A 14,608-nucleotide genomic window follows, 5' to 3' on the forward strand; every position below is an offset into this window, starting at 1 on the left:
GATTCATCATTGTTGCTAAAATAACCAAATTTTTCTATTAACAAACTTAAGTTTGAGAAAATTATTGGTTTCTTTATTAGTTAATTTTTGTATTGTAAAACTAATCTTTTGCTTGTGCATCTAAAGCTTATGCCAAATTATATATATTAAAACTATCTTCTAAAATAGATAGAATTATCAATTTTAATTTTAATGTATGTTTTATCAAATAACAATTATATCTCGTACTTAGAATTGAGAAGAATGCAAACACAATATGAACTTTTTAACAATAGAGCTTGATTATCTTCTTAATAGAGAGGTTTTTCTTGATTCATTCTTATGTGTCTACAAGTCTATGCATATTTGATTTGTAACTATTACTTTTTATACAAATTACAGCATGGCTAGCCAAACGGTATCATATATTGCACAAAGGTATACAAAATATAGACCAATTTTTCCCTCATCTACCTTGCATGCCTCTTTAATGTACCTATCAACATTCTTGGCGGTATTAATTTCTCCATCTATTTATCATTCATCAACCATCTATAGCCAACAACCCGCTGCCTTAGCCATTAATAGTAGATAATCTGACACGTCAGTTGCTTGACTTCCACCATCCCTAGGTGCCCATATTAAATACAATGCATTGATATAGTATATTTTAATAAATGTATTTTGTGTTCAAGAAATTTCTTAGACCTCTATAAATAGAGGGCTTATGTAATGCATTTTGCAACAAGGCAATAAGATTAGTTTTATTTCAATGTATATTTGTCTTTCTTTTAGGGCTATTAAATTTGAAGAAGAAGAAGAAGAATCATGGGATGGAAATGATAACAAAATAGTAAACAAGAGGAGCACCAATATTGTGAAGTGAGGATGAATCAAAGGAAGAAGGTACTCAAACACCACCTTGTACTTTGCCAAGGAACTTTGTGCAAGGACCACCATCTCAAGATTCAAATATAGTGATGAATTAGATTCTACATTCTCAAAACCAAGGTATAAAGGAAAGAAAACAAGAAGCTTAAATGACATATATGATCAAGAAGAAGAAATGTTGACATATACTCAAATTTTGCTTTATTTTTTTGTGGTCTATTGTATTTTGAAGAAGCAATTAGAGAAGATAAAAGGATCAAGGCAATGAATGAAGAAATTGACTCTATTGAAAAAAATAAAACATGGGAATTATTGGATTTACCTAAAGGGAAAAAAATTATAGGAGTCAAATGGGTCTATAAAACTAAATTTGATGCAAAAGATGAAATTTTTAAGCATAAGGCATGGGTAGTTATTAAAGGTTTTTCACAGCAATATGGGATAGATTATAACAAAACATTTTCTCTAGTTGCTAGACTTGACACAGTTTGAACTATTTTAGCAATAGTTGCACAAAATAATTGGAAAGTGTATCAAATGGATGTAAAATCAGCATTTCTAAATGACCTTCTCGATGAAGAAGCTTATGTTAAACAACCACCTAGTTATGAGTTTTGTGGGTATAAAAACAAAGTATATAAATTAAACAAGGCAATTTATGGCTTGAAATAGGCACCTAGGGCTTGGTATAAGAGGATTGATTCATAAATGATAAGTAATCAATTCAATAGAAGTAACAATGAGTCCACATTTTATGTAAAGACTAATAAGGAAGGTTAGATTTTGATTGCATGTTTGTATGTTGATAACTTGATATTCACTAGAAATCTATCAATAGACATGCTCAAATTAGAAATGACAAAAGAATTTGAAATGATGGATTTGAGGTTGATGAGACATTTCTTAAGTATTAAAATTGTTCAATATGACAAAGGTATGTTCATTTGTCAATCCAAGTATATAAAGGATGTTTTGAAAAGATTTAACATGATAAGTTGTAATCTAGTATCAACTCCAATTGTAATAGGAACAAAACTTAGCAAGGAGGAGGAGGGTTCAAATGTTGATCCAACTATCTTTAAAAGACTTGTTGGAAGTTTAATGTATGTGACAACTACAAGGCTAGATATCATGTATGGTGTAAGTTTGATCTCAAGGTTCGTGGAATCACCACAAAATCCTCACTCGCAAGTTGGAAAATGGGTATTGAGATATGTTGTAGGAACAAAAAGACATAAAATCCTATATTCCAAAGCTAACAATTTTTGTTTGGTTGGTTATACTAATAATGATTTTGTAAGTAGCATTGATGACAAGAAGAACACTTACAGATATATCTTTCACCTTGGATTAGGAATTGTATCATGGGCATCAAAGAAGCAACCTATAGTGGCAATCTCATCAGCTGAAGTAGAATATGTAGTTGCCACTTCCACAGCATGTCAAGCAGTATGGATATCTTGATTTCTCTTAGATTTGCAACATAATCAAGAAGAACCAACACCAATTGTTTGTGATAGCAAATCAACAATTGTGTTATCCAAGAATCATGTATTTCATAAAAGAAGCAAACATATTGATACAAGGTACCACTTCATCAGGGAATTGGTCAACAAAGGAGAAATCTACCTTGAGTTCTACAAATGTGAAGATTAATTGGCAGATATTTTCACTAAGGCATTACCAAAAAGTAACTTTGAATGTGTGAGAAAAATTAAGTATTATTGATGCAAAATATGTTAATGGTAGAAATTAAGGGGGAGTGTTACGGTATTAATTTCTCTAACTATCTGTCATTCATCAGTCGTCTGCAGCCAACAACGCATTAGTTGTCAATAGCAAACAGTCTATCATTCCAATTGCTAGACTCCAGCCTCCCTAGCCGCCCATATTAAATACATTACATTAATATAGTATATTTTGATACATGTAATAAATGTATTTGGTGGTCAAAAATTTTTATAGAGGGTTTATGTAACACCTTATAGCAGCAAGACAATAGGATCATATAAATAGAGGGATTATGTAATGCATTCTATAAGGCAGCAAGACAATAAGATATTTGTTCTTTCTTTTAGCCTTAAAACACCTGCATTGAATCCATTTGTCCGAAATTGTCGAAATTGCACCTTTATGACATGATCATTTTCCTTTTTCGCATGATTGGGAAGGAATATTGCACTTTCTCTTTATTTGATATTTTAAGAAATAATAATAATAATTGCTTGCCTTGCAGTTACAAATAGACGTAGCATAAATTTTACCCAACATAAGCCGAACGAACGGAAAGTATTGAGGAGCTATGAGAAGCGAATCCATTTGGCAACGCTGGGAACCCCGTTATTTACGACGAACAGCATGTAGTATCCCGGCGGCGCAGCCACACCTCCAGGCGGGGCCGTCACAGAAGAAGAATAAACCACTTTCTCTTTCGCATTCGAAACGACTCTTGCTGTTCCAGCCGCCAGACCAAGCAACCTCTGGTTCATCGAGTTCGTGTGCGTCGTAAACGACGGAGCATAGACATTGAACTCTACTGCATTTGTAACAGAACTGCGAACAGAGTAGACGACCCTGAATGTTGCCCCGTACGAGATGGATGACGAAGAAACAGAACTTATCTTGGGTTGGAAGGAGTTCTTATTCACCTTATCCAAGTAATAAGGACTGTACGCTTCCAGCCGGAGCTCCGTCGGAAAGTTAGACCCAGTGAGAACGTAGTCCGCATGCGGATTGGACCCACCTACAATCACTCTCCCATCGGGCATCACATTAGCAGTAGAATGATACATCCTCGGAATCGTCGTAGCCGCCACTGTGAAGAAGCGCTGTCCGACCGGCGCAGCGGGTCGGTAGAGAAAAGGTGTCAAAACGGGCTCGATCGCCATATCCCAACCTGCGACGCCCTTGGCGGCTCCGTTGATGATGATGATTTCGCCGTTGGGGAGAATGAGCATGTCCGACATCGTTCTCGGCCCTGGCATGTCTTCCATGCTCCACGACGGATTGGAGTCAGTGATGACCATCCGTCCACAGCTGCGGAGCGCGGCTGTGAAATTACCCGCCCTTGCCTGAGCGAATCCGTTGTCTGGACATCCCCCGCATATCATCACTTCCACTTTGGAAAACCCGTCCGAACTGGAGAGCGGGAGCATGACGGACGACCCGGTGGACGGGTAATTCCTCGGGCCGTCACCGGGCATTGTGGGAAAAGTCCTGACGACGGCGTTGGTTTTGTAGTTGAGGAGAATGGAGTCCCTGTTGGCGAAGACAAAGAGATTGCCGTCGGACGAGAGGTGGACAAACGGGTACAGATTGTTTTCTACTTGGGGACTGGTTCGGGTCTGCAGTAGAAACGGCAGGTTGAAAACTCCTTCTCCGGGACTCTTCGGAACAAACTCGTAGTGAAACATCCGGGTGCCACCAACGACGATGATACGGTTGTCGGGTAAAATCTGATTGGCGGCGTACCATCTATCTGCTGCGAGCTTGGGCGCCTCAAAATTGTTCCAGTCGCAGTTACCGTCGGAGCACGGGACGAAGTAACGAATGTCCCGCGAGCCGTCACGGTACCCGCCGGTCTGAACGAGCGTCCCGTTGGCGGTAAACGCCCCGGAGGAGCACCAGGTGTCGGTGAAGAGCATAAGCGGCCTGACTTTGTTGGTTGATATTTTGTACTCGATGGAGTGAGCGGTGCAGTCGTGGGTCAGCGCTGTGTCTTGCGGGTTGTCGCGGCACCGCCCGTTGTCGAGCTGGATCTGCGAGGGGCCGAAATTTGTTCTGTCGAACATCACCACCGTGTTCCTTCGCGTGGTGGCCATGTGCATCGCAGAGACGCCGCCATTTTGTACGAGAAGCGTCCAGTTTCCTGGCTTCACAGCCAGTTGGGCTCCCACATGATCCCATGGACATAAGCTCAACAACAATGAAACCACGCACACAACTTTCAGCATCATTTTAATTTTCTTCAACCTCTTGATGTGTTGAACTGTTTCTGTTTACTCCTTGTAGAGTTTTCTTGATGTAGTGCGTTTTATAGTAAAAGTTGTCGATCGATACGCCGTGTGAACGGGATTGATATAAACATATTGATTGATATGAATGCCAGGTTATTCCGTGATTCGACCTGGAATGTCTTCCAAGGAATACAACAGTCGACAATGATAGAATGTTGCAAGGCCGTATTTATTGTCATTGGGATTATTAAAAACAGTTCTCTAACCGACGCTCATTTTAATAAAATGATTGTTTGCACGACTGAGATTCCTTGGCATCCCCTTCAGCAAGCCCGTCTACTCTTAGAAACATTGTTTATTGGATAATATTTTCTTGTGGTATTGCAGTCATGTTGCTCAATCGCCAATATGCCAGACTGGGAAGGAAAATATAGCCACGTAAGTATGTAGCAAACATGATATGGTCGGAACGTGCCAAAAGATTTCGCTTATGTATCTGGCATCGATGGGATTGTTTGTAGGTCTGATCTAATAAACAACACAAACTAAGCACATGTCAACGATTCCTTAAAAACCAAAATATCTGTGTTAAATATTGTCAACGGTTCCTTAAAGGTTGGTATCAAATCCGAAACTTGGAATGTTTATAGCTTTTGTTTTGGAATAAAGTACTCTTCTTAAGAATGATAGGATGAAGTCAACATTTAGTTTCAGGTCATGTTTGGATAGATCCTCCTCTTTTTTGCTTTTCTCTGAAGATACATCAATTTGGTCTGTGTTTTCATATTAGGTTATACAACACTCTAATTTTAGAAAAAAAAATTCTACAATTAGGCTGTTTTTTTTCTAAAAAGAAAGATATGCAATATTTTTTGATGTATTTATATAGCAGTCAAAAGAGAGGGTTGACTTCGTGGTAGAGAGGGTTGAAGACCAGTTGGAAGTTACCCCCTACTATCTAACCAATCCCTTTTTTAGACATATAAAACAACAAAAACATCTTAACATTTAATCCCATAGCATTAACCTTCAAAACATTAGTATCCACTTTACTACCCTTTACATTAAATACTATGCCAAAAAATGATCCGGTAGTCGATATTACAAACATTACTTATAACACAATTAATATCCATAACAACTAAAATGCCACCAAGGACATAGAGTTCATAATCAACCATAACAATAAATGAAATAAAATAAAATAAGGCATAGGGGCTAGCTCTCCTCCTTTTCATCAGGCTCCTCCATGGTCGATTTCTCTACCTCCTCCTTGACAAGTTTCTCCAAAAGAATCTTGAGCCAATCATCCGCTAGGAAGCTATAGAGGGAGTAGGTGATCTCACTCTCTTTTCCCTTGTCCTTCTCGTCCTTGTTCACCTGTAGAAAATAAAGAGTGGTGGTCGTCGAGTGCATGACTATAGTTGAGAACTCCACTAGGGTTTCAACCTTTTAGCACAGGGCTTCCTGGTTATCAAACAAGTCATGCATTGAATTCATCAGTTTGTCCAACTGGGTTTTACTCTGATACTGCCAATGGGTATGATGCCCCTTCTCCCCCCCACGCACTCTTAGCTGCATCCTTTATTGGGGATGTAATATCTTCCCCTAATCTTTTATCTAGGGATGGGTTGGCTTCCAGGGTATCTAAAATGTGCAACGGGCTTGGAACCTCCTTACCCCCTGAACTAGGGTGCATGATCCTCTTTCTTTTGGTGGACCTCCTTTCACTTTTCGTGGACTCAAAACTCACCTCTTGCTTGGGAGGTGTCTTAAACTTTTCTATTTCAAGCCTTTTACTAGACCTCCTTGTAGTTTTATCCACCTAGTATCAATATTGGAGTCAATAACACTTTTTTTTTCCTATTACTCAAGGGATTATTGTCCACCTTCTTTGAGGCCAAACCAAGGCTAGGATCCATGGAGACTTGGGGAGTAATGATGGCAAGAGAGTTAACCAGAAGAGGCGGGTTGAGGGAAAGTTAAAACTTATAGAGTTTGAACATGAAGGCTTGGTGCAGAATTTAAAAGGGTCTTCCTTCCTCCCTCTTTCTCCTAGCATTAAATACAATATACTCCATTGAATGCAAAATAAGGTGTGGGAAGGAAATCAGGTCCTGGTTCCTAAAATGGTTTAGAATAGGAAAATGGTAATAATACAACACCTGATGTCGATCTTTGAGAGTTATTTAGCACATAATGGCATAGCACACAATGTCCCAAGGTTTGGGTAGGTCCTCTCTTCAAAAGCCATCCCTCATGCAAACAAGATCCTCCTTAGGGTGAAAGAATTTTCTCATACTTGCTTCATCAGAAACCCTTGCCTCCTTGTACCAACTCCTACCCTCGAGAGGCAACCCACCTACCATTGCAACAAGTTCCTCTATCATTTTGAACACTACACTGTATTGATGTTCACCTTCCTATTATTCTAGGTGTTAACGAATTGCAAGGACACATGTTCATCATACCCTTTAATGCCCTCCATGAATGGCAATAAACCACCTTCACAAAGATAAACTCATGCCACCTCACTTTTCCTAATACAGTCTTCAAGCCTATCTAGTTCAATTTGATTGTTGGCACCCATCTCTTCACCATGTTCAATCACCAAATCCTCAATATGCACCAACATCTCCTTGTTACAGGATAGAATTTGGAAGTCAGGGTCGTTTAAAGATATAATACTAATAATGAATTTAAGAAAGCAATAGATTCTCATCATAGAATCAATAGGCTTCACATTTTCCAATTCCCCTCTAGCTTGAACACATGTGAACAGTACCTTTCCCATCAGAGTTAACTGTTGCCAGTTGTGCATTGAGTGTAGCGTAAGGGAATTTCCATTATTATTTTACACACCTTCCATCTTTGGAAAATTTATTATTTTGACTAAATCCACATGGATCGTCCTCTCTCCATAGCACTTAATGCTCACTATGATGGAACTCTGAATAAACATAAACACAAAATCTTTCCAAATATTGTCAACTTTATGATTTTTCACTCTCGGGTTCTCCCACTCACTTAGATCCACATCATTTACACCATTTTTTGTACTTCATCAAATTGCACCACATAGAACACATTCACTTTTCACCATCATTTATGTCGATGGTGGGGTTTGGCTAATACCATCCCATTCCTTTATTCCTTCAACATTATGACCCACTTTAGCTAGGTCATCCACAACACCGTTGCCTTCCCTATATATGTGCTCCATGTGGACTTTGAACAACACATTCAACATGTTATGGATTTCCTTTATTGCCAATTTTATCTTCAAGTTACACCTACCAGCTCTGTCATTTACAACATTAATAATCAACATCGAGTCTCCCTCAATAGTTAGTTTATTAATTCTTCTAGCTCTCACTATCCTCATTCCCCATAGAAGGGCCAAGGCTTCCACTTCATTGTTTATTGCCATCGTCATACTTAGGTCCTAAGAGATAGCTCATCTCATATGTTGGTCCCTCGACAGGTTTAGGGAGGGGTTGGGGGCTTCCAATGCCAGATCCCACTTGTTGAGCCACCACTTCCCTAGGAGTAGCCTTGTCCCAAAATATGTGATTATTTTTTTCCTTCCAAATTTTCCATGCCACATAAGGAGAGATGACTCTCTATAAGGTTCTGAGGTATGGGTGGTTAGAGGGACCATCCCACAAACTGATGGTGATTCTCATTGAAGCACCTTTGAATCTCCCACAAAGAGATAACCTCCCTCCAAAACTCCATAGCAAAGGGACAATGTATGAGGAGGTGTTGAATGGATTTCATTGCATTATAGCATAACACACAATAGTTAGCCAACTAGAATCCTCACTTTTGCAGATTATCAATGGCGAGAATTGCCCCATGTAGAGTCGTCCACCAAAAGAAATTTATCCATGGTAGGATCTACGAGTGCCAAACATTTTTCCATTCCTTCAAGATAGCAAACATAAGTAGATTTCACCGTGAACTCTCCAGAGGGGGGAAGTTTCCATATCAAAGAATTGTCCAATGGGACAAAGGGGTAACAATAATTCTGTAACATCTTTTAAAGTTCCATAAGCAGCCTTGTTCCAAGATTTTCCTAATTTTAAAGTCTTTTCCATTCGTCCTCAAGGTTAGTATAGTTGCGAACCAGAATACCATGAAGCCTGATACATGAATCTCTTAAAGGTTGGAACTTGGTATTCATGAGGGGGCCATCTTGTAGCTAGTGATCTTCTTAGAAGTCGACCTTGTTCCTATTCCCCACCACCCAACACCCTTCTTCAACATTTTGCGAGTTTTCACAATAATGTTCCAATTTTTATTATCCTAGGGGAGCATCATGGTCCAAAAATTTTGGTGCAATGCCTAACCCTTGAGATACTTAGCCCTGATAATACTACACCAACTACTCTGGGAGCATGTCAATTTCTAAACAACCTTAGAAAGAAGGGCCTTATTCAAATGCCCAATTCTTTTAACATTTAGTCCCCCCACGGAATTAGCTTGGCAAACTTTCTCCCAACTGAATAAACTTATTTTGTTCTTGTCCTCCATTCCAAACCATAGTAAATTTCTTTGAATATTTTTAATTTTCTCTTTATATCTTCCCAGGAGTTTAAAGAGCGAAAGGAAGTACACAGGGATGCCTTGTAATGGGGCTGAGAGAAGCTAAAATTTTCCTGCATTGCTTAGAATTTTGTCTTTCCATCCTACAAGATTCCTCTGTAAGTGTTCTACCAACCCATTCCAATATTGTGAGGTTACTTTTTTTATTGTGAGAGGAAGGCCGAGATAGGTATCTGGTGTTAGGATTAAACCACAGATAGAAATAACAATTACATGCAAATATAAATAATATTAGAACATAATAGATCACACAGAAAAGAACACAAGACACCAAGATTTAAGGTGGTTCACCCAATCCCTATGCTACATCCACCAAACAGCAAGTTTGATATTATTATGATCTAGAGATTACAACCTAATTACAGTCTGTAATCCCTTATAGCTCAATACAACTGCAAGAACCAATTTTCACATCACAACACTTAACAATCCCTAACACTAAGCCCTTTTATACAAGTATTTTTACTGCTTTAAGGTTATAACTAATAATTACATGTCAGCCCAAAATGCCAAAGAATTTATGAAGTATGTACAGTACTTTCTTGATCAGTCACCACAAACTAACAATCTCCCACTTAGGGACTAATCAGACTCCACACTAGACAACAATCTCCCACTTGAAGATTGATTCTGCAGGAATACCGCTACCACATGGGGCTCCCATTGGATCAAACTACCCTAGACTTTGATGTTCTTTTATTTCTGTTTAGTCTAGAAGACCAATCGAAGCTGAAGAGGAATTCAGCTTCTCCCATGTCACTACCTTAGTAAACATATCGATTGGATTGTCATCTATATGTATCTTGTCTAGCTAAATTGTCCATCATCCAAAACTGACCGAATGAAATGGTACCACAACTGTATGTGTTTTGTCTTTGAATGTAGAGTAGAATTCTTCATAGGATCAACGACATTTTGGCTATATGTAAACAAATAATTATCCCTCTAAGGGTGTCCCAATTCTTCCAAGAAGAATTGAAGCCATATCATCTCCTTGGTTGCCTCTATAGCAGCAACATACTCTGCCTCTGTAGTGGATAAAGTATTAACCTTTTGTAACCTAGAAACCCAGCTCACAGTTGCCCCACCAATAGTAAATACATAACCTATAGTACTCTGCCTAATATCAATTTTTCCTGCCAAATCTGAGTCAACATAGCCCTGTAAGTCCATAGTAGAGCCCCAAAAGTGTAAACACTTATTGGATGTTCCTCTTAAATATCTGAGAATCCATTTGACTGCATTCCAATGCTCAATTCTTGGATGACTCATATACCTGCTAGCAACTCCCACTGCATGTGCAATATCTGGCCTTATACATACCATGGCATACATCAAGCTTCCTATAGCTACAGTATAGGGTACCTTTGACATCTTATCCTCCTCTTCTTATGTTGTGGGACACATCTCCTTAGTTAACTTCAAATGACCAGGTAAAGGTGTGCTGACAACTTTAGCATTCTCCATAGAGAAACAATGCAACACCTTCTCAACATAATTAGCCTAAGATAGCATCAATTCCTATTCTTTCTATCTCTGCAAATCTTCATACCAAGGATTTTTTTTGCTGCCCCCATATCCTACATAGAAAATGCATGTGTTAACTAGCATTTCAACCCCTTAATATGATCCATGTTAGACCTAGGTACAAGCATATCATTAACATATAAACATAAAATAATGTATTTATCATCATCCAGCCACTTAAAGTAAACACAATGATTTGAATGACACCTACTATATCCATGCTCATGTATAAAACTATCAAATTTTAGATACCATTGTCGATACTTGCTTCAAGCCATATAAACTTTTCTTTAATTTGCACACTAATTTCTCCTTACCTTTGACCTCAAAACCCTATGCTTGAGCCATATATATATATATATATATATATATATATCCAAATCACCATGAAGGAAGGCTACTTTAACATCAAGTTGCTCCAAATGCAAATCTTTAGTAGCCACAATACTTAAAATAGTACGAATAGAAGTCATCTTAACAATAGGAGAAACTATCTTATCAAAATCAATTCCTTTTTTTTGTGCAAATCCTTTTACAACTAACTTGGCTTTAAATATTTTCTTACCTCCATCCTCTTCTTTTAGCTTATAAATCCACTTATTCTATAAAGCTCTTTTACTTGCAGGCAACTTGCATAAATCTCATGTCTTATTTTTCAACAAAGAGTCCATTTCATCTTTTATTGCAGACTCCACTAAATCTTAGTATCCACCTGCATAGCTTCATCATAACATTCAGGTTCACTAGCATCTGTTAGTAAAATAAAATACAAAGAGGGAGAAAATATTCTGGAGGTCTCATTAGCCTTGTTGACCATCTAACATTCACTGGTGTGTGTGGTATTTGTTCTTGCAATTGTTGCACATCATGAGGAATGGCTAGAAGATCATCTTTTGCAGCATCATCCAACACTATATAATCATCTTCTTTCTTCTCATGTTGCTGCAACAGATCTTTGTACAACACTTCTTCATTGAATATGACATCTCTGCTTCTTACAATTTTATGATTTTCAAAATCCCAAAGCCTATAACCAAATTCATTGATGCAATATCCAACAAATGCACATTTCTTTGACTTAGCTTATAGTTTGGTTTTATTTTCAGAATCTATGTGAACAAATGCTTCACAACAAAAGGTTTTGAGAAAAGAATAACTCACCTTCTTGCCAATCCATGCTTCCTTTGGAATACCACAACCCAAAGGAGTAGAGGGGCCTCTATTAATCAAATATACAATAGTATTGACAACCTCCACCCATGTGTATAAGGGAAATGCAACATGCAACCTCATGCTCCTTGCATGCTCCATTATAGTCTTGTTCATGCGTTTAGCCACTCCATTTTGTGAAGTCCTTGGAATAGTTTTTTATCTACGAATACCATTAGAGGAGAAATAATCTTCAAATTCATGGCTGCAATACTCACCACCATTACCAGATTTGAGACATTTTAATTTCTTACTAGTCTCATTTTCAACCAAGCATTTACATTTATTGAAAGTTTGAAATACATTAGATTTCTATCTAAGGAAATAAACCCATACATTTCTAGTTGCATCATCAATGAATGTAACATAATAATGAGAGCCTCCAAGGGAAGATTCCTGAGTCAGTCCCCATACATCGGTATGTACAAGCTCTAATTTCTCCTTTTTATTTTCCTTCCCAGTCTTCACAAAACTCACTCTCTTTTGTTTTTCATACACACAACATTCACAGAAATCCATACTAACACATTTCAAACATGGTAAAACTTTCTTTGAATGAAGTACTTTCATACCTTTCTCACTCATGTGCCTAAGTCTATTGTACTACAACCCTGTATCAGAATTTATAGTATTTATTTGTTCTCCATGGTCAACTTCAACAATTGTTCTTAAACATTCATTTTTCTCTAAAAAAAATAAAATAGAAGGAACAATATGACCTATACAAAGATATAAGGTGCCAACTTTCACACCTTTTGCTACTACAAGGGAACCTTTTGAAACCTTCCAATTTTTGTCATTAAAAGTAACTACACAACCCTCATCACCAAGTTGCCCTATTGAAATTAAATTCCTACTTAGCCTTGGAACATGTCTTACCTCATGTAGTAGCCAATGATTCACATTCTGCAACTTAATTTTAACTTTTCCCTTTTTAACAATCTAATAGGGTTCATTATCTCCCAAATAAACAAGTCCAAAATCCCCTTCGACATAATCAATGAAATAACCTCTATGAGGTGTAGCATGAAATGAAGCACCAGAATCTAAAACCCATGAATCGTCAACACTTTCTAAAGATAGAAGCAAAGCATCCTCTTCAGTTTTGTTACTTACCACATTTGCCTCGTTGTCTCCATCTGGTTTATCTCTTTCATTTTTCTTTCAAGTCCAGTGATCTTTGTTTTTATTCCCTGGTTTCTCATAATACCAACAGCCATTGGGTCCTCTTGATTGGGACCTCCTCCCCTTTGAATTTCCTCTTGATTTCCCGTGATTTCCAGAATTACTTCCTCTCTCAGTTGTTCTGCCTCTGCTTTATGCATTCAAAGCACTTCCTGATGTAGATCCACCTAAGGATTTCCTACAAGATTTCTCACTCAAAATAACACCGATCACATCATTATATTTTAGGGTACTAGATCTAGGAACAGAATTACTCACAACCATTACCAAGCCATTCCATCTTTCAACCAAAGAACATAAAATCAAGAGAGCCCTAATTACTTCATCAAAATTAATACCCACAAAAGATAACTAACTAGTAATAGTATTAATCTCATTTAAATGATCAGCAATGGATCCACCTTCTGTCATTTTCATATTGAATAAATGCTTCATGAGAAATACCTTATTTGAAGTGGAGGTCTTTTCATACAATTTCGCTAGGGTTTGCATCAACTCTTCTATTGTCTTCACTTTTGTAATACTAAATGCCACCGATGGTGCTAGGCATAATCAAATGCTTCCAAGTTCCTTTTTATCCAAAAGATCCCAGTCATCATTTGACATAGATCCCTGATTCTTGGTTTCTCCTTCCAACAGCTTCAATAAATCCTTATGATAAAGATAGTCTTCCATTTGCATCTTCCATAACTAAAAGTTTTATCCATTAAACCTGTCAACCCTTAGCTTACCCTCGTTTGCCATCACTCCCACTCAACCATGAGACTTTCCTACAAAGGATAATTGAAAAAACAACCTCGCTCTGATACCATTTGTTAGGATTAAACCACAAACAAAAAAAATTACATACAAATATAAATAATATCAAAAAATAATAGATCACATAGAAAAGAACAAAAGACACCAAAATTTAACGTGGTCCACCCAATCCTTGGGCTACATCCACCAAATAACAAGTCCGATATTAGTAATATCTAGTGATTACAACCTAATTACAATCTATAATCCCTTACAGCTCAATACCACTACAAGAACCAATTTTTGCATCACAACACTTAACAATCCCTAATCCTAAGCCCTTTTATACAAGTATTTTTACTTCTTTAGAGTTATAATTAATAATTACATGTCGACCCAAAATCCCAATAAATAGGGCCCAAAAAAAATTTCGAGGCAATGCCCTGAGCCCCAAATAATTTATGAAGTATGTACAATACTTTCCTAATCAGTCACCATAAACTAATATCTAGTAA

At 37.6% G+C, this 14,608-nt stretch overlaps 1 pseudogene; it reads right to left on the minus strand.

Annotated features, from left to right (window-relative positions):
• Positions 1-3,170: 3,170 nt before the first annotated feature.
• On the minus strand, positions 3,171-4,826 carry LOC149547824 (aldehyde oxidase GLOX pseudogene; annotated as a pseudogene).
• Between the last annotated feature and the right edge of the window lie 9,782 nt (positions 4,827-14,608).

Source organism: Cupressus sempervirens, chromosome 7, assembly GCF_028749045.1.
Source record: "Cupressus sempervirens isolate cs-2001-9-10 chromosome 7, ASM2874904v1, whole genome shotgun sequence".
In the NCBI taxonomy this organism is placed as follows: Eukaryota; Viridiplantae; Streptophyta; class Pinopsida; order Cupressales; family Cupressaceae; genus Cupressus; species Cupressus sempervirens.